Genomic DNA, 21,404 nt, shown 5'->3' on the forward strand with positions numbered 1-21,404 from the left:
TTCCAAAATATCCTGCTTCCCAGAGTATATTTATTATCTTAGTTGGACATGATAAGGCCATATATGAGCTGGTACCTACTTACATCAATAGTTCTAGACATTTTTCCTCTCTCTTTTGGAATCCAGTAACATGCAGGTTTTAGAATTAACTTGTTTTTTTTTATATGGACTTCCTTAGTGGCTCAGTTGGTAAAGAGTCTGCCTGCAATGTGGGAGACTTGGGTTTAATCTCTGGGTTGGAAAGATCACCTGGAGAAGGGAATGGCAACCCACTCTAGTATTCTTGCCTGGAGAATCCCATGGACAGAGGAGCCTGACGTTATTACAGGCCATGCTGTTTCATAGCTCTAAACGTGCCTGAACTTTTCCTTCTTCTTAGAATATCTTTCAAGTCTTCTCTGGGATTTAGTCAAAGCATTGTTTTACTCAGAAGGGCTTCTCTGGATCTCTAAGTTGAGTTTAGCTCTCCTTTTCTTTAGCACCTATCACATCTTCATGGAATTATTTGCTTATATACCTACTGTCATCCAACGGTCAACATATATGGTTGTGGTATTTGAAGGGCAGCTTTTTGTCTCCTTTATTTTATGTCCACTCAGCATCTAGCAAACTACCCACCAGGATTTGATGGCGCTAGGCTGTTCAGTAGTTGGCATCATTCAGACTCTAAAAAAATGATTGTTAGAAGCAGCTGGGGTGAGGGACTTTGTCCAAGTCTATCACCATTAACTACTTTCAAAAATCATCCCATTAAATATATCTGCTTAGTAAAAAATAGTTGTTACTAGACGATGGTAGATTTTAGATAAATTCCTTAGGCTTCAACTTCCAACCAGAATGTCACTTAAGCCCTTTGGATCTGCAAATTGTGGATATGTCATTGAACATTGATTATGATAATTACTTAAAACCAAAATGATTCAGTTGGTTTTTAATCAAATGGTTAACTGCTTTTATTATAATTATCATACTGAGATTTACCACTGTTCCATCACAAATTACTTTTAGTTGCAAAATTTTAAAGGCAAGAAATAGATATTATCAAAATGGTAAAAAAATTATTCCACAGTTATCTATGTGAGGTAACTTAATTTCTGAAGATATATCCTCTTCATTATTTAAATAATGGTCCACTACCAACCGAATGCTGTACTGTTAACAGATATGATAGTAAGACCAAAATGGAATGAAAATGTACCAAAAAGAAAAAAAAAAATGAGTAATGTAACAACCTTACAACTCTAAACTTAAATTACTTTCTGCTAACCTTGCTACTTACATAAACAAATGCTGTTTATATAAATATGAATAATCATATTTTGTTCAATTAAACTTTTTTCTAGACAAAAATTTAATAAACATCCATTGCCATAATCTCAAATAGCTGTTTAGGTTCATATTATTTGAGTCAAAATCTATTTTGGTTCAATATGTCTAAGTGTAAACAGGGAATAATAATAGCCTCTTTTTTTTTAGTTGCTTTTTAATGTTTCATCAAAGAAACAGTTTATCAAAGAAAAATTTTCAGTGCCTCAATACTTACCAATGGGTTATTTACTCTGCAAATAAAAGTATCTTTACAAAGCCTGCCACAATTTTTTTAATAGTGCTAAATGGACTAACAACTTGCATTGAGTCCATTGGCAGCTATTGTTAAGGAGATACCTATTTGAAGAAGGACAGGGCTCAACCAAGGATGTGATTCATGGACCTCAATTCTCCAATTATAAGAAGGTATCAAATAGAACCACTAAATCAATTAGTTGGGGAAAAAAGAACAGAGTAATTTTAACAACAGGAAGGAACAGAGAAAGGAAGTAATTATTATAGTCCTATAGCACTTATCTTGATTATAAAGAACAATTCGTTAGCTATTATGAGGCAGTGTGTCTTGTTTACCTCCCCCTTAATGGAGACATCTTAATATGTTCTGAATTTCTGCCAAAAAACTCAATCCCAATATACTGAAATAAGTGACCATTTACTGATGTAAATGATTCTATTGAAGGCTCATTTTTTGGCTTCAACCAGCAAATCATTAGAGTTGATCACAAAAATCATAATCAAAATGTTTATTCATAGTTTTATTTCTTTCCAAAAATGTTAGTTCCTAGTTAAACTTTTAGATATAAGATTCATCAACAATGATGCTTTTTAAAACCTAGGCTTAAACATATTATAAATGAAGATGAGACCACTTATTAAAAAAAAAAAAAACACCAACAAGAAATTACACTATACACCATGAAATGATTTCAAACTTACTTGATTTCTAAAAAATGAAAACATATGATTTAAAATGTCAAGCTTTGGGCAGATGAACTAGCGTCCCATAATCTATCATCCAAAATAAACTACATTATTTAGGAAGTTTGTGAAGGCAGACAAGCTAAAATCATGCTTTATAAATTAAAAGGTTTATACTAAAGTTAAAGTTAATGTCATGAACTCAAAGTGACATTTTAAAGATGTATATGTAGGCTATTGCTTTTTATTTAGTGCTATGAAAATAGCTTCATATTTTCAAACTCTGCTGTCAGTTTTTGTTAAAATCACCTGGCCAGTTAAATAAAATTAATGAGAATTTATGTCAACAGTATTGATGAAGGAAAAAGAAAGTTATTGAGAAATATATATAGGATGATATTATGTGGAGGGAGACAATAAATGTGTATGCATATATAATGTGTATTAAAGGAAACTTTCATATTAAATGCACATATACTATGAATTAAAGGAAATTTTCATACTACATGTCCATTGTTTTTATTTTTTTTAAATGTTCAACATAAATTCCCTCTGAAATTAGAAAAAAAGTCCTTTTTTTCTTAAAGTAAGGTCTATATATATGTAAGTAGTAAAACTCACTCAGTGAGATTTCCTTGATACCTTCTCTAAAATTCACCCACTTTACATATTCCTCCTTCCTTGATTCAATTTTTCTCCTTGGAATCATGCATCATCTCCTTGGAATCATGCAGCTCCTTTGAAACATGCAAAATAAGATATTTTGCCTTTTTTATCGTGTTTATTTTCTGACTTGTCATTAAGAATATAACTCCAGGAAGGTAGAGATTTTTATCTGCTTGTTCACTACTGAATATCTGGAACCAAAACTTTGACCTATAATAAGAGGCTGCTTAATGAATGAATGGGCTTCCCTGGTGACTCAGTGGTAAAGAATCTGCCTGCAGTTCAGGAGATGCAGGCTCAATCCCTGGGTCAGGAAGATCCCCTTGAGAAAGAAATGGCAACCCACTCCAGTATTCTTACCTGGGAAATCCCATGGACAGAGGTACCTGGTGGGCTATAGACCATGGAGTTGTAAAAGAGTCAGACAGGATTTTGTGACTAAACAACAAATGAATGTATATATAAAGTTTTATTCATTAATGCACTCAAAATACATATATGTACGTACTAATATATGCATATTTGTATTACATAGAGAGTCATGTCCTCCTACTTTTGTCTAATTCACTATCTGCTTTTAAAGAAGGGAAAAAAGAAAACCAAAAACAAAAATTTCCAAACCTCATGAAGAATGCTGTTCATGTAAATAACATCTATTTTTATAACACGTGACAACGCTGAGCGAGTACTCTGTGAGCACATTTGAAAAGTAATCTCTGAAACCATGCAAGAACAAATGAGGCATTTGATATATTTATGATTATAGGCATAACTGTTGCTGCCAAGTAGACATATATCTGATTTTTCAAAATGCATTTCATTTCTATTGTGGTCTTTGAAAATAAAGCACTTTTCCATGATGCTCTGTTTGTATCCTGCTGAGGACAAATATATATCTAGAATCAAAAATATGTCAGACATAGGGAAAGTTGCCCTTTGTCAGAATCATAAGGCTTTTGAATTTAATCTATGAAGTTAGTTGATTCACAAGTACTCTTTTTTTGCCTACAGAGTTAAAAGTCTGCAACGAAGGTTGTGGTTCTTGAAGTCAGAATCACAGGCTGACTGTTATATACATATATCAAGAAGATGCTACCTGGTTTTCTGACCTTGCTAAAGCATATAATTTGAACAGTTTAGTGAAAAATTGTTAAGAACCAACTATGTACAAGACACTGTGGTAAATCCCAGGGAGGAATACAGAGATGAGCACCACACGGTTCTTCCCAGTAATACATTACATCACTGCCATCTACAACAGCTGCTATTTTTAAAGCACCCTTCATATACCAGACACTGTATCTTGAAATATCCCTTTTGGACAATGTATTGTAATCATCATTTTACATTTTTAGAAGAATTTGAGTTTCAGATAGTTTAAGTAGTCATTTCAAAATTACTTGATGTTAATCATCTCTTGTGTATGCTCAATCGTGTCCAATTCTTTGTGACTCCATGGACTGTAGCCTGCCAGGCTCCTCTGTTTATGAGATTTTCCAGGCAAGAATCCTTGGCTGGGTTGCCATTTCCTTCTCCAATCACCTCTTGGAGAATATGCCTATTGCTATGAGAACTGCTTCCTCACCTATAATAATAGATATGATTTACACTTGCATGTTTATATGCGATCCTTTTGTTGCACTAAGAATAGGCACCAGAATTCACCTAGACTATTATTGTTCTCTTAGGAATTTGAAATTGGGATTGAGTGAGTCCAGTTCATTTGACCAGACTACTTAAAGTCACCTGAAATAAAGTCAGGATCTGAAGCTTTATCTGCAAGGAGAAGTAGAAAGTGCCTGGCTGTAAGGAGAAGAAAGAAGCAAGTCTGTAAAGAAAAAGAGAGGTGAGCTACCTTTTGAGAGTATTTTGATTTCCTTTGGTTAAAGTAAGTTACATTTGATTATTGGTGACTTTCTTATTTTGAGAAAGTTCTAAGATCTAAGTTCAAAATCATTGACAGCTATGAGGTAGTAATTTGCTAGTATTCAAATCAAGCTTTCAAATTAGTGTGTCATTGTTTATACGTCAAATTATTAAAAATTTTAATGAGGAGTTAATTTATTTAATATGCCCACTCATTTTTCTCTATGCTAATACATGTTCATCATGATTGCCAGTTTCCTTTATACATTTTGCTACATAAAGTCATTCGTGAACACTGAAGTAACCATTATATATCAAATTTGGATCCTCTCGGGTGTATAATTTTAATATTATGTCATTTTTAGTTCAACACCATCATATATGTGACCTATCATTTATCTTATAAGAAAATAAAATTTTACAATACTGAACCTGAGGCTCTATAGAAATGATCGACTAAAAGATAATATTGATATATTTAGAAGGTATAAATAGCCATGTGTTTATGTCAACTGGGAGATTTAATGCACATAAATGTTTTTAAATTTCACTTCTGTTACAGATTATTCTTACAGTACATATGGGATACAGCGGTCCATTTGAAACACTACCGCTACTTCTTGTTGCTTACTACTGCTGCTGCTACTAAAACCACTATTACCACCACCAAATCCACCACCACTACCATGACTAACACTTAGAGTAATATTCATCTGTGACAGCACTGTTACGAAAATCATCTCAGAGCTCTGGTCACCAATCAGACATTAGTTTCTACTGCTCATATTTAAAGTTGGTACTCTATTATCTTCGATTTGGGCAAGTCACTAAAACTGTTTGAAAGAAATTTTCCTTATTAGTATAATTTCAGAACTTTTATAAAAAGTAAATGTGATGAAGCACACGAAAGTGCTTTCTGAAACATACAGCATTGTACACATTTAATCATTTATGCTATGCTCTAAGTAAATGCTTACCATTAGGGTTATTAACTTTAATTAATAGTATAAAAAGTTACACTTTTGATAATTGGGAAGTTACAATTTGTCCTGCAGTAATCAATTATGAATGGACATTTCTACTGTTTCTATTTTCCAGGGTATTTATTTTTCACTCACTAAAATGATCAGGTAATCATCCTGAAAAGATATAGAATAGCTACACTATTATTTCAGTAACTTTTATACATGTGTGGCACATTTTAATTGCCATCCCCACCAGTATACCCAAAGTTGCCATTTGGTATAATGAATTCCTGAATTTCTTCAATATGTTTCACATCTATCCACATGAAATGAAAATTTCTGTTCTGTAATTAATGATGCAGAATACTCCTTTTAAATAAGGATTTTATCAGCCTGTATAACTAATGATAGAGTCATCTAAATGACCAGTTGGCGTCATTAAATTTACCAACTACTGTACTATCATCAGTTCCAGTTAAACGCTAAATATGTCTCTCACCAACCTGTAAACACATTTTCTAATTGGGAAGTCCCATCATGAGTAAACTTAATGGTGCCAAGTTGAACATTTAGTAGTTTAGTGAGAAATCATTTGGCTTTGAAGATATTCCTTTTTCTATCCCTGACATGCATTGCAGTTGGAAATACCCATTTGATAAAGATCGTTAGAGAAACATACACTAACTTCATACAAAGCAAGTTCAGTAGATTTAGCAGGGATCATAGATATCTTTTTGTGTTGGTAGAGCAACTGAATTCAAGTTATGAAACCCCAAAAGGAGATACTGAATAGTCAGCATGAGTAGGTCAGACAAATAAAATTATCAAGAGTTTTATCCTGGAGAATTTTTTTTTTCCATAATTTAGTGAAAAAGTTTGGACAGCCATCTAGCCTTTTCTAATTCTCTTGTTTCCTTTAAGCACCTACTGCTACTGCTACTGCTAAGTCACTTCAGTCGTGTCCAACTCTGTGCGACCCCATAGACGGCAGCCCACCAGGCTCCCCTGTCCCTGGGATTCTCCAGGCAAGAACACTGGAGTGAGTTGCCATTTCCTTCTCCAATGCATGAAAGTGAAAGTGAAGTTGCTCAGTCGTGTCCGACTCTTAGCGACCCCATGGACTGCAGCCTACCAGGCTCCTCTGCCCATGGGATTTTCCAGGCAAGAGTACTGGAGTGGGGTGCTGTTGCCTTCTCCTTTAAGCACCTAGAATACTGTCAAATATGTAGCAGAGGTTTGATGAAGAAATGAATAAATGAACCACAGAACTAGCTCAATGACAGTATCATTTTCTTGTTTGAACATCTTTGAGAGCTGAGGATTGTCAATAAAAATAATATCATCTAATCCATGAACATGGTATATTTCTCCATCTATTAGTGTCCTCTTTGATTTCTTTCACCAGTGTTTTATAGTTTTCTATATATAGGTCTTTAGTTTCTTTAGGTAGATATATTCCTAAGTATTTTATTCTTTCCGTTGCAATGGTGAATGGAATTGTTTCCTTAATTTCTCTTTCTGTTTTCTCATTATTAGTGTATAGGAATGCAAGGGATTTCTGTGTGTTGATAGTGAAAATGAGTATACTACCCAAAGCAATTGATAGATTCAACGCAATCCCTATCAAGCTACCAACAGTATTCTTCACAGAGCTAGAGCAAATAATTTCACAATTTATATGGAAAAACAAAAAACCTCGAATAGCCAAAGCGATCTTGAGAAAGAAGAATGGAACTGGAGGAATCAACCTACCTGACTTCAGGCTCTACTACAAAGCCACAGTTATCAAGACAGTATGGTACTGGCACAAAGACAGAAATATTGATCAATGGAATAAAATAGAAAGCCCAGAGATAAATCCACGCACATATGGACACCTTATCTTTGACAAAGGAGGCAAGAATATACAATGGATTAAAGACAATCTCTTTAACAAGTGGTGCTGGGAAATCTGGTCAACCACTTGTAAAAGAATGAAACTAGACCACTTTCTAACACCATACACAAAAATAAACTCAAAATGGATTAAAGATCTAAATGTAAGACCAGAAACTATAAAACTCCTAGAGGAGAATATAGGCAAAACACTCTCCGAGATACATCACAGCAGGATCCTCTATGACCCACCTCCCAGAATATGGGAAATAAAAGCAAAAATAAACAAATGGGACCTAATTAACCTTAAAAGCTTCTGCACATCAAAGGAAACTATTAGCAAGGTGAAAAGACAGCCTTCAGAATGGGAGAAAATAATAGCAAATGAAACAACCGACAAACAACTAATCTCAAAAATATACAAGCAACTCCTACAGCTCAACTCCAGAAAAATAAATGACCCAATCAAAAAATGGGCCAAAGAACTAACTAGACATTTCTCCAAAGAAGACATACAGATGGCTAACAAACACATGAAAAGATGCTCAACATCAGTCATTATCCGAGAAATGCAAATCAAAACCACTATGAGGTACCATTTCACACCAGTCAGAATGGCTGCGATCCAAAAGTCTACAAATAATAAATGCTGGAGAGGGTGTGGAGAAAAGGGAACCCTCTTACACTGTTGGTGGGAATGCAAACTAGTACAGCCACTATGGAGAACAGTGTGGAGATTCCTTAAAAAACTGGAAATAGAACTGCCTTATGATCCAGCAATCCCACTGCTGGGCATACACACTGAGGAAACCAGAAGGGAAAGAGACACGTGTACCCCAATGTTCATCGCAGCACTGTTTATAATAGCCAGGACATGGCAGCAACCTAGATGTCCTTCAGCATATGAATGGATAAGAAAGCTGTGGTACATATACACAATGGAGTATTACTCAGCCATTAAAAAGAATACATTTGAATCAGTTCTAATGAGGTGGATGAAACTGGAGCCTATTATACAGAGTGAAGTAAGCCAGAAGGAAAAACATAAATACAGTATACTAATGCATATATATGGAATTTAGAAAGATGGTAACAATAACCCGGTGTACGAGACAGCAAAAGAGACACTGATGTATAGAACAGTCTTATGGACTCTGTGGGAGAGGGAGAGGGTGGGAAGATTTGGGAGATTGGCAATGAAACATGTAAAATATCATGTAAGAAATGAGTTGCCAGTCCAGGTTCGATGCACATACTGGATGCTTGGGGCTAGTGCACTGGGACGACCCAGAGGGATGGTATGGGGAGGGAGGAGGGAGGAGGGTTCAGGATGGGGAACACATGTATACCTGTGGTGGATTCATTTTGATATTTGGCAAAACTAATACAATTATGTAAAGTTTAAAAATAAAATTAGGAAAAAAAAATAATATCATCTAATATATATTGAGCTAATTATGTCCTGAGGGCTGTAAGAATCTTTTACATGGTGTATACTTTGACACTCACAATAATCAAAAATGGAATCAGCCAGGATTTTATTTAGACAGAAACCAGACACCGTTATATCAAAATGGAAGGAATCAGGGTCTTCAGAACAATTTAAGTGTTAGAGATGTGATGGTTTCCAGGAATGACTCCAAGCCTATAACTGAGCCGGTCCACTCAAAGTAGCCACCACTTTGCCACAACTGCTTTCAACAGCCTCAGAGCTGCAGACATTTCCACATTTTTACTAACTAGCAGAAAACAGCTAAAGCAGCTGGAAGATAGCCTCTGTTCCATTTATGCTTTCCAAATCTCAGAGAAGTATATTTAATTGGTAGTGACTAGTTTTTTCATCTAGAAATTCAGCTGCAAGGAAGTCTAGAAAATGCTGTTTTTAGCTTTTTAGCTTTTTCTGCATAGGAAGGAATGAGGGGAAATAGGTAGGAAAAGATTCTGAGTGCCACCACATGTGTTCATCACAGACTTTATTATTCGAATTTCCGGGCACAGAAATTATGAACCAGGTAGTTCAGATAACTTGCTCAGGATGATAGAGATAGCATGCAGTGAAGCAGGGGTTCCAATCTAGGTATATTCATAGATTAAAATGCTAGAATAGGCAGTAGAAAGAGCAATATGAGAATTTCAAATTTTCAAGGGCTTATGTTAACAAACCGTAAGATGTCTTCATTATTTTAGAATAGCCACAGCCTGTAGTATTTAGGTCACAGTGCAGAGGTAAAAGAACAGCTCATGGACCATAGTCATACAGATTGTGATGCAAGTCACAAATGCCCTTTACATAAATGCTATTTTTGGTGAGGAATACTTAAGTTGTGAGGAAAAGAAGGGGCTCTTGATTAGAAAAATAGATGATTTTCCATTTGACCAGGATAATTGTTTTTCATCCTTTGTATATTTAACAAGACATATTATCTTCTTAACTGTTAAAACTAGGCTACATGTCTTTTATTGTTCTTATACTTGTGCCAATCATAAAACATTAAAAAAATGTAAGCTACTTATTGCTATCTGTGTGCCTTACAAACTAAGTTCCTTGAGGGCAGAGACTCTACTTTGATGATAAAATAGCACAAACACTGGCACAAAATATAGTGATAATAGAAACTGATATGTATTTTAAATTGATACATTTTGTAGACAATGTGCTGATACATTTTATGCATATTATCACATTTATTTCTGATAATAACTATAAATAAGGTAGCATACTTTTCATGATTTTATATAGAGGAAAATGTGAGACTTTGAGAGGACGTGAAGCTCAAGGTCATGACTAAAGTGTCTTAGAACTGGCATTTGAATTGCAAGCAGTCTGACATTAGAATGCCTACATTTAATGTGATGTGAAAACTTCATTCTATCAACTTTAAGAAACATGAAAATTATGACACAAATCTGAAGCATTTCATTTTGCTTTATGAAAGTTTTAATCATGAAAATTTATTATTTATTCAAAGAAGAGAAGTTGATTAGCTCTAAAAAAGATGGATAATGGCATCTCTGTAGACAAAATGAATGAAAACAATTATTTGCATAATATAGAAGATGAAAACAAAGTAGCATGGAAAACAGTTACTTTTTTTTTTTTTTTTAATTTAACTATGTTGGTCACTGTATTAGAAATTTAAGTATGTATTATTTCCCCTAATCTTCCCAAAAGAACTGTTGACTAAATTGATGCTGAGTTAGACATAATCAGTTCAGTTCAGTCACTCAGTCGTGTCCAACTCTTTGAGACCCCATGGACTACAGCATGCCAGGCTTCCCTGTCCATCACCAACTCCTGGAGTTAACCCAAATTCATGTCCATTGAGTCGGTGATGCCATCCAACCATCTCATCCTCTGCTATTCCCTTCTCCTCCCACCTTCAATCTTTCCCAGCAACAGAGTCTTTTCAAATGAGTCAGTTCTTCACATCAGGTGGCCAAAGGATTGGAGTTTCAGCTTCAACATCAGTCCTTCCAATGAATATTCAGGATTGAGTTTCTTTAGGATGGACTGGTTGTATCTTCTTGCAGTCCAAGGGACTCTCAAGAGTCTTCTCCAACACCACAGTTGAAAAGCGTCAATTCTTTGGCACTCAGCTTTCTTTATAGTCCGACTATCACATCCATACATGACCACTGGAAAAACCATAGCCTTGACTAGACAGACCATTGTTGGCAAAGTAATATCTCTGCTTTTTAAAATGCTGTCTAGGTTGGTCATGACTTTTCTTCCAAAGGGCAAGCATCTTTTAATTTCATGGCTGCAGTCACCATCTTCAGTGATTTTGGAGCCCCCCATAAATCAAGTCTGTCACTATTTCCACTGTTTCCCCATCTATCTGCCATGAAGTGATGGGACCAGATGCAATGATCTTAGTTTTCTTAATATTGACCTTTATGCCAACTTTTTCACTCTCTTCTTTCACTTTCATCATGAGGCTCTTTAGTTCTTCTTCACTTTCTGCCATAAGGGTGGTGTCATCTGTATATCTGAGGTTATTGATATTTCTCCGGGCAATCTTGATTCCAGCTTGTGCTTCATCCAACCCAGCATTTCTCATGCTAGAGTGGTGGCTGCACATCACTGGAGCTGCCATGAGGAGATACCCCATGTCCAAGGTCAGAAAAACCCCAGCAAGATGGTAGGATAGATGAATTCACTTTTAGAATCAAATTCCTTACCTGCCAGAGACGTTCAGAGGGCTCAAATAAACCTTGTGCATACCAGGACCCAGGGACCCCACAGAGACTGATACGGAACTGTGTCTGACCATCTCCTGTGGAGGTACAGGTCAGCAGTGGACTGCTGTAGGGGCAGGGGCTCTGGGTACAGCAGACCTGGGTATGGCATAAGCCCTCTTGGAGGAGGTAGCCATCATCCCCACCATAGAGCTGCCAGAACTTGCACAGCACTGGGAAATAGACTCTTGGAGGGCATAAACAGAACCTTGTGTGTGCCAGGACCCAGGGGAAAGGAGCAGTGACCCCACAAGAGACTGACCCAGATTTGCCCGGGAGGGTCCAGGAGTCTCTAGCAGAGGTGTGGGTCGGTGGTGGCCTGCTGGAGGGATGGGATCACTGAGTGTAGCAGTACATGCATGGGATCTGTTGAAGGAGGTCACCATTATTTTCATTACCTCCACCATCGTTTGGCTCCAGGTAAATAGCAGGAAGGGAGCCCAGCTCCACCCATTAACAGAAAATTGAATTAAAGATTTATTGAGCATGGACCCTCGCATCAGAACAAGACCCAGTTTCCCACTCAGTTTCTCTCATCAAGAAGCTTCCTTAAGCTTCTTATCCTTCTCCATCAGGGGGCAGACAGACTGAAAACCACAATCACAGAAACTAACCAGTCTAATCACAGGTATCACAGCCTTGTCTAACTCAATGAAACTGAGCCATGCTGTGTAGGGCCACCTTAGATGGACGGGTCATGGTGGAGAGTTCTGACAAAAAGTGGTCCACTGGAGAAGGGAATGGCAAACCACTTCAGGATTCTTGCCTTGAAAACACCATGAACAGGATGAAAAGGCAAAAAGATAGAACACTGAAAAATGAACTCCCCAGGTGTGTAGGTGCCCAATAGGCTAATGAAGATCAGTGGAGAAATAACTCCAGAAAGAATGAAGACAGAGCCAAAGCAAAAACAACACCCAGTTGTGGATGTGACTGGTGATAGAAGCAAAGTCTGAAGCTGTAAAGAGCAATATTGCATAGGAACCTGGAATGTTAGGTCCATGAATCAAGGCAAATTGGAAGTGGTCAAACAGGAGATGGCAACAGTGAATAGGAATGAGTGAACTAAAATGGAATGGAATGGGTAAATTTGACTCAGATGACCATTATATCTACTACTGTGGGCAATAATCTGTTAGAAGAAATGGAGTAGCCATCATAGTCAACAAGAGTCCAAAATACAGTACTTGGGTGCAATCTAAAAAATGACAGAATGATCTCTGTTCATTTCCAAGGCAAACCATTCAATATCACAGTAATCCAAGTCTTCGCTCTGACCAGGTAATGCTGAAGAAGCTGAAGTTGAACGGTTCTATGAAGACTTACAAGAGCTTCCACAACTAACACCCCCCAAAAATGTCCTTTTCTTTATAGGGGACTGGAAAGTAAGAGTCGGAAGTCAAGAAATATCTGGAGTAAACAGGCAAATTTGGTCTTGGAGTACAGAATGAAGCAGGGCAAAGGCTAACAGAGTTTTGCCAAGAAAATCCATGGGGCATAGCAAACACCCTCTTCCAACAACATAAGAGAAGGCTCTACACATGGACATCACCAGATGGTCAATACCAAATCAGATTGATTATATTCTTTGCAGCCAAAGATGGAGAAGCTCTATACAGTCAGCAGAAACAAGACCAGGAGCTGACTGTGGCTCAGATCATGAACTCCTTATTGCCAAATTCAGACTGAAATTGAAGAAAGTAGAGAAAACCACTAGACCATTCAGGTATGACCTAAATCAAATCTCTTGAGATTATACAGTGGAAGTGACAAACAGATTCAAGGAATTAGATCAGATAGACAGTGCCTGATGAACTATGGACAGAAGTTTGTAACATTGTACAGGAGACAGGCATGAAGACCATCCCCAAGAAAAAGAAATGCAAAAAAGCAAAATGGGTGTCGGAGGAGGCCTTATAAATAGCTGTGAAAAGAAGAGAAGCAAAGAACAAAGGAGAAAAGGAAAGGCATACCCATTTGAATGCAGAATTCCAAAGAATAGCAAGGAGAGATAAGAAAGCTTTCTTCAGTGATCAGTGTGAAGAAATAGAGGAAACCAATAGAATGGCAAAAACTAGAGATCTCTTCAAGAAAATTAGAGATACCAAGGGAACATTTCATGCAAAGATGGGCACAATAAAGAACACAAATGGTATGGACTTAACAGAAGCAGAAGATATTAAGAAGAGGTGGCAAGAATACACAGAAGAACTGTACAAAAAACATCTACATGACACAGATAATCATGATGGTGTGATCACTCACCTAGAGCCAGACATCCTGGAATGCAAAGTTGAGTGGGCCTTAGGAAGCATCACTATGAACAAAGCTAGTGGATGTGATGGAATTCCAATTGAGCTATTTCAAATCCTGAAATATGATGCTGTGAAAGTGCTGCACTCAATATGCCAGCAAATTTGGAAAACTCAGCAGTGGCCACAGGACTGGAAAAGGTCAGTTTTCATTCCAATCCCAAAGAAAGGCAATGCCAAAGAGTGCTCAAACTACTGCACAGTTGCACTCATCTTACACACTAGTAAAGTGAAGTGAAGTGAAGTGAGGTCGCTCAGTCATGTTTGACTCTTTGGGACCCCATGGACAGTAGCCTACTAGGCTCCACCGTCCATGGGATTTTCCAGGCAAGAATACTGGAATGGGCTGCCATTTCCTTCTCCAGTAAAGTAATGCTCAAAATTCTCCAAGCCAGGCTTCAGCAATATGTAACCATGAACTTCCAGATGTTCAAACTGGATTTAGAAAAGGCAGACAAACCAGAGATCAAATTGCCAGTATCTGTTGGACCATTGGAAAAGCAAGAGAGTTTCAGGAAAACATCTATTTCTGCTTTATTGACTATGCCAAAGCCTTTGATTCTGTGCATCACAAAAAAGTATGGAAAATTCTGAAAGAGATGGGAATACCAGACCACCTGACCAACCTATATGCAGGTCAGGAAGCAACAGTTAGAACTGGACAAGGAACAACAGACTGGTTCCAAATAGGAAAAGGAATACGTCAAGGCTGTATATTGTCACCCTGTTTATTTAACTTATATGCAGAGTACATCCTGAGAAATGCTGGGCTTGAAGAAGCACAAGCTGGAATCAACATTGCCAGGAGAAATATCAACAACCTCAGATATGCAGATGACATCACCCTCATGGCAGAAAGTGAAGAGGAACTATAAAGCCTCTTAATGAAAGTGAAAGAGGAGAGTGAAAAAGTTGGCCTAAAGCTCAACATTCAGAAAATGAAGATCATGGCATCCGGTCCCATCACTTCATGGGAAATAGATGGGGAAATAGTGGAAACAATGCCAGACTTTATTTTGGGGGGCTTCAAAATCACTGCAGATGGTGATTGCAGCCATGAAATTAAAAGATGCTTACTCCTTGGAAGGAAAGTTATGCCCAACCTAGATAGCATATTCATAAGCAGAGACATTACTTTGCCAACAAAGGTCCATCTAGTCAAGGCTATGGTTTTTCCAGTGGTCATGTATGGATGTGAGAGTTGGACTATGAAGAAAGCTGAGCACTGAAGAATTGATGCTTTTGAACTGTGGTGTTGGAGAAGACTCTTGAGAATCCCTTGGACTGCAAGGAGATCCAACCAGTCCATTCTGAAGGAGATCAGCGCTGGGTGTTCTTTGGAAGGAATGATGCTAAAGCTGAAACTCCAGTACTTTGGCCGCCTTATGCAAAGAATTGACTCATTGGAAAAGACTCTGATGCTGGGAGGGATTGGGGGCAGGAGGAGAAGGGGATGACAGAGGATGAGATGGCTGGATGGCATCACTGACTCAATGGACGTGAGTCTGAGTGAACTCCGGGAGTTGGTGATGGACAGGGAGGCCTGGCGTGCTGTGATTCATGGGGTCGCAAAGAGTCGGACACGACTGAGCAACTGAACTGAACTGAACTGAAGTACAAATGGTACCGAAAATAATACCCAATGTCAATGTTTCATACTATAGTCTTCTTTACGGATAACACTTTAACATGAGAACAGTACATACCTTGTGATTATTGAAATGTCACATAGACCTGATTTTTGTCTATCATTTATCTGTCATAATGATGTGTTAAAACAGCATGGGACTATACCAGACAGACTTGAGACTTTATAAACCTCATTGAAGCTTTATATTTATGAAGCTCCTACTTTATAAGTTCATCGATGATTGGATGTGGTTAGGACTGCATTGTAGCATTTATTAGAATTAGTTTTAAGTGCATTACTATTTTGTGTTGTTAAAGGCTAAAACATAATAATTCAGAAATTGTTGGCCAAATAATAAATTATCTTTCTTTTCAATTTCTTTCCTAGTCATGACATGTGATTTAATGCTTCATGTGGCTTTTGAAAAATGATGTAGCATTATTGATTTCTAAAAACATTTTATCTCTGGGATCATAAAGCAAACACATATACATATTTCAGGGTGGTTGGCTATTAAGTTGAGCATAATTTTTTACAAGTTGGATATAAACTGAGACCAAGCACTCCTGCTAAAGCATATTTGTTTATCAGGCAGTATGCTACTGTTTCAATGCATGATCTGTGGAGCCTGGGAAAACAGCAGTCATAGAGACAACAACAGAGTGGTCTCCAAAGGCTTTACTCATGTATTACTATCAGTAAATTGCTTTAGCCCATTCACACACACAAACACATTTATCAATTTTTATTTATGTATGTATATATTTGTGTATTCCACCACTATACCAGTATACAAAATATATGCATTATAAACCATATATAAAATTAGGAATTAAAATGATTATGCCATACATGAAATAACATTTTCTTGAATTAATTTAATTTAATTAGGTTAAAGAACTTTCTTCCTCCAATTAGATATGATGACTTATGTGTCATCTTGTAAAACTTGTTTGTTATTTTCTGGTGCAATTTTTCAAAGATTTAGTCCAAATTTAGGTAGTTCTACATCAGGTTTTAATGGCTGTCATAACTAAAAAGATTATTTCACAAAAATAGATGCAAATGGAAGAAATGTATCCTGTGTTGTGCATGCTAAATAAATTTTATTCTATCCTTCATTAATGCAAAAATGTTTGTCAATATCTGGTTAATATTTTCCTTGAAATTAAATTGTAGGGCTTATCATTTGAAGACAATCAATTTAATTTTTTAAAGAAATTGGTTGAAAATTTAATGATGCTCAATCTTTGGGCTTCCCTGGTAGCTCAACTGGTAAAGAATCGCCTGCAATGCAGGAGACCCTGGTTCAATTCCTGGGTCAGGAAAATCTGCTGGAGAAGGGATAGGCTACCCACTCTATTATTCTTAGGCTTCCCTGGTGGCTCAACTGGTAAAGAATCCACCTGCAATGAGGAAGACCTGGGTCTGATCCCTGGGTTGGGAAGATCCCATGGAGAGGGAAAGGCTATGCACTCCAGTATCCTGGCCACAGACTCTATAGTCCACAGGGTTGCAAAGAGTTGGACACGACTGAGCCACTTTCACTTTTCACTTTCAATCTTTGAAGATCTGTTATACAAAATAGAATATTTTGTTTCTATTTTTCTGGGATTGATGATTGAAGAGACTTGCAACTAATATAAAATACTTTCAAGAATAGAATTATGTAATGCTTGAAATATGTCCAGATAGGTTTCTTCAAGTCTCCCTTATACCTCATGGTAAGCACAACTGAAACACTTGGATATTACCTATTAAAAAAAAGCATAAGACCTTTGAGGGTGGAGAGACATGGACTGGTTTAGAAACCTGAGGAACAACGCAATACAGAGTTATTGAACTTTTTTTTTTTTTAGCCTCATATATTTAAGACTTAACTTGGAAGAAGCTGACAATCCATAAATACCAATCAGTCCAGACAGCCTCTCTGCCAAAAGCCTGCTCTTTTTAGCAAAGGGATCAGGAAAGCGTCAAGCTAGCAAGACAGAAACTTTTAGATGCAAAGAGCCCTACTTCAGTTCGACGCCACAGAAAACATTGTCTTACCATCCCCATTCATACCACGCAAAGAAAAATGGGAAGCCTAAGATTTGTACCTTGTGAGACTGTAACAACATGTCCAGCAACTCCATAATGCAGGTAAAAAGAAGCGCAAGCACAGAGCTAGAGTTTCAGTCATGCAGTTATGATGTCATTACCATATATTGTCTCTGGAGAATTTGTGGGGATCCTAGTCCCCAGGGGGATCCCACGTGGCAGTAACAAGTAGTCATAGTGGAGGTCGTAGAAAGTGAAGAGAAGCCATGTGAGCGAATAATACTGAGACATCCCTCAGCAGTGTCAGAAGAGACCATGTGGGAAATTAGAGTACCTTTTTGCATGCAACAGTAACATTGAGACCCTACACTGGATGAACATACCTGACTGTATGCAAGTCAACAAGCAACAGTTAGAACCCAAATGGAATAACGGACTGCTTCAAAATTGGGAAAGGAGTACGTCAAGGCTGTCTATCGTCAACCTGCTTATTTTACTTATATGCAGAGTACATCATGCGAAATGCCAGGCTGGATGAAGCACAAGCTGGAATCAAGATTGCTGGGAGGAATCAATAACCTCAGATATGCAGATGATACTACCCTTATAGCAAAAAGCAAAGAGGAATTAAAGAGTCTCTTGATGAAGGTAAAACAGGAGACTGAAAAACCTGGTTTAACACTCAGTACTCAAAAACTAAGATCGTGGCACCTGGCCCCATTACTTCATGGCAAATACATGGGGAAAAAATGGAAACAGTGACAGACTTTACTTTCTTGGGGTCCAAAATCACTGCAGAGGTGACTGCAGCCATAAAATTAAAAGATGCATTCTCCTTGGAAAAAAAACTATGGCAAAACTAGATAGCATATTAAAAGGCAGAGACATTACTCTACTGACAAAAGACCATAGAGTCAAAACTGTTTTGCCAAGAGTCATGTAGGGATGTGAGAGTTGGACCAATAAGAAGGCTGTCAGTCAGTTCAGTCGCTCAGTTGTGTCAGGCTGTCTGTGGGCCAATGGACTGCAGCGTGCCAGGCTACCCTGTCCACCACCAACTCCTGGAGCTTGCTCAAACTAATGTCCATTGAGTCGGTGATGCCATGCAACCATATCATCTTCTGTTGTGCTCTTCTCCTCCAGCCTTCAATCTTACCTAGCATCAGGGTCTTTTCCAATGAGTCAATTCCTCACATCAGGTGGCCAAAGTATTGGAGTTTCAGCTTCCACATCAGTCCTTCCAATGAATATTCAGGACTGATCTCTTTTAGGATGGAACTTTAGGATTGACTGGTTTGAACTCTGTGCTATCCAAGGGACTCTCAGGAGTCTTCTCCAGCACCACAGTTTGAAAGCATCAATTCTTCAGCATTGAGCTTTCTTTATAGTCCAACTCTCACATCCATACATTCTACTGGAAAAAACAAAGCTTTGACGAGGTGAAACATTGTTGACAAAATGATGTTTTTGCTTTTTAATACCTTGTCTAGCTTGGTCACAGAGAAGGCGATGGCACCCAACTCCAGTACTCTTGCCTGGAAAATCCTATGGATGGAGAAGCCTTGTAGGCTGCAGTGCATGGGGTTGCTAGAAGTCGGACACGACTGAGCTACTTCACTTTCACTTTTCACTTTCATGTATTGGAGAAGGAAATGGCAACCCACTTCAGTGTTCTTGCCTGGAGAATCCCAGGGACGGGGGAGCCTGGTGGGCTGCCATCTATGGGGTCCCACAGAATCGGACATGACTGAAGTGACTTAGCAGCAGCAGCAGCTAGATTGGTCATACCTTTTCTTCCAAGAAACAAGCGTCTTTTAATTTCACGGCGGTAGTTCACCATCTACAGTGGTTTTGGAGCCCAAGAAAGTTAAGTCTGTTACTGTTTCCATTGTTTCTCCATCTATTTGCCATGGAGTGATGGGACTGGATACCTTGATCTTAGTTTTTGGAATGTTCAGTTTTAAGCCAGCTTTTTCCCTCTCTTCTTTCACTTTCATCAAGAGGCTCTTTAGTGACTCTTCACTTTTGTCCATAAGGGTGGTGTCATCTGCTTATCTGAGATTATTGATATTTCTTCCAGCAATCTTGATTCCAGTTTGTGCTTCATGCAGCCCAGCATTTCGCAAGATGTACTCTGCATATAAGTTAAATAAGCAAGGTGACAATAAACAGCCTTGACATACTCCTTTCCCAATTTGGAATCAGTCTGTTTTATCAGGTCTGGTTCTAACTGTTGCTTCTTGATCTGCATACAGATTCCTCAGGGGGTAGGTAAGCTGGACTGGTGTTTGCATCTCTTTAAGAACTTTCCACAGTTTGTTGTTATCCACAGAGTCAAAGGCTTTGGTGTAGTCAATAAAACAGAAGTAGATGTTTTTCTGAAACTCTCTTGCTTTTTCTATGATCCAAGTATGTTGGCAATTAGATCTCTGGTTCCTCTGCCTTTTCTAAATCCAGGATAAATGCCTGGAAGTTCACGGTTCACATACTGTTGAAGCCTGAATTGGAGTATTTTGAGCGTTATTTTGCTAGAATGTGAGATGAGTGCAATTGTGTGGAATTTTGAATATCATTTGGCATTGTCCTTCTTTGGGATTGGAATGAAAACTGACCTTTCCAGTCATGTGGCCACTGCTGAGTTTTCCAAATTTGCTGGCATTTTGAGTGCAGCACTTTCACAGCATCATCTTTCAGGATTTGAAATAGCTCAACTGGAATTCCATCACCTCCACTAGCTTTGCTGGTACGGATGCTTCCTAAGGCCCACTTGACTCTGCATTCCAGGATGTCTGGCTCTAGGTGAGTGATCACACCATTGGCATTGTGTGATCATTTATCTAGGTCATGAAGATCTTTTTTGTATAGTTCTTTTTTGTATTTTTGCCACCTCTTCTTAATATCTTCTGCTTCTGTTAAGTGCATATTTCTGTCCTTTATTGTGCCCATTTTTTCATGAAATATTACCTTGGTATCTCTAATTTTATTGAGGAAGAAACAGAAGGCTAGGCACCAAACAATTGATCCTTTTGAATTGTGGCATTGTATAAGACTCTTGAGAGTTCCTTGGATTGCAAGGAGATCAAAGCAGTCAATCCTAAAGAAAATCAATCCTGAATGTTCTCTGGATGGACTGAATCTGAGGCTGAAACTCCAATACTTTGGCCACCTGATGGGAAGAGCCGACCCAATGGAAAAACCCCTGATGCTGGGACTTTTCCCTACAGAAGCAGAAGATATTAAGAAGAGGTGGCAAGAATACACAGAAATATCTTCATGACACAGATAACCACAATGGTGTGATCACTCACCTAGAGCCAGACATCCTGGAATGTAAAAGTCAAGTGGGCCTTAGGAAGCATCACTGTGAACAAAGCTAGTGGAGGTGATGGAATTCCAGCTAAGCTATTTCAAATCCTGAAAGATGATGCTGTGAAAGTGCTGCACTCAACATGCCAGCAAATCTGGCAAGTTCAGCAGTGGCGACAGTACCGGAAAGGTCATTTTTCATTCCAATCCCAAAGAAGGGCAATGCCAAAGAATGTTAAACCACCACATAATTGCATT

The 21,404-nt window shown here is 37.9% G+C and overlaps 1 long non-coding RNA gene across 2 annotated transcripts in view; it reads left to right on the plus strand.

Annotated features, from left to right (window-relative positions):
* The window catches only part of LOC113894970, a 197,488-nt gene extending 190,783 nt beyond the window's left edge, over positions 1-6,705 (plus strand). The window contains exons 3-4 of one of the 2 annotated variants that reach the window (XR_003511720.1): positions 4,602-4,759; positions 6,666-6,705. This is a non-coding gene — a long non-coding RNA (uncharacterized LOC113894970). The other variant, XR_003511721.1, reaches the window with a different exon arrangement.
* Positions 6,706-21,404: the final 14,699 nt, after the last annotated feature.

Source organism: Bos indicus x Bos taurus, chromosome 7 (assembly GCF_003369695.1).
Source record: "Bos indicus x Bos taurus breed Angus x Brahman F1 hybrid chromosome 7, Bos_hybrid_MaternalHap_v2.0, whole genome shotgun sequence".
Taxonomy (NCBI): domain Eukaryota; kingdom Metazoa; phylum Chordata; class Mammalia; order Artiodactyla; family Bovidae; genus Bos; species Bos indicus x Bos taurus.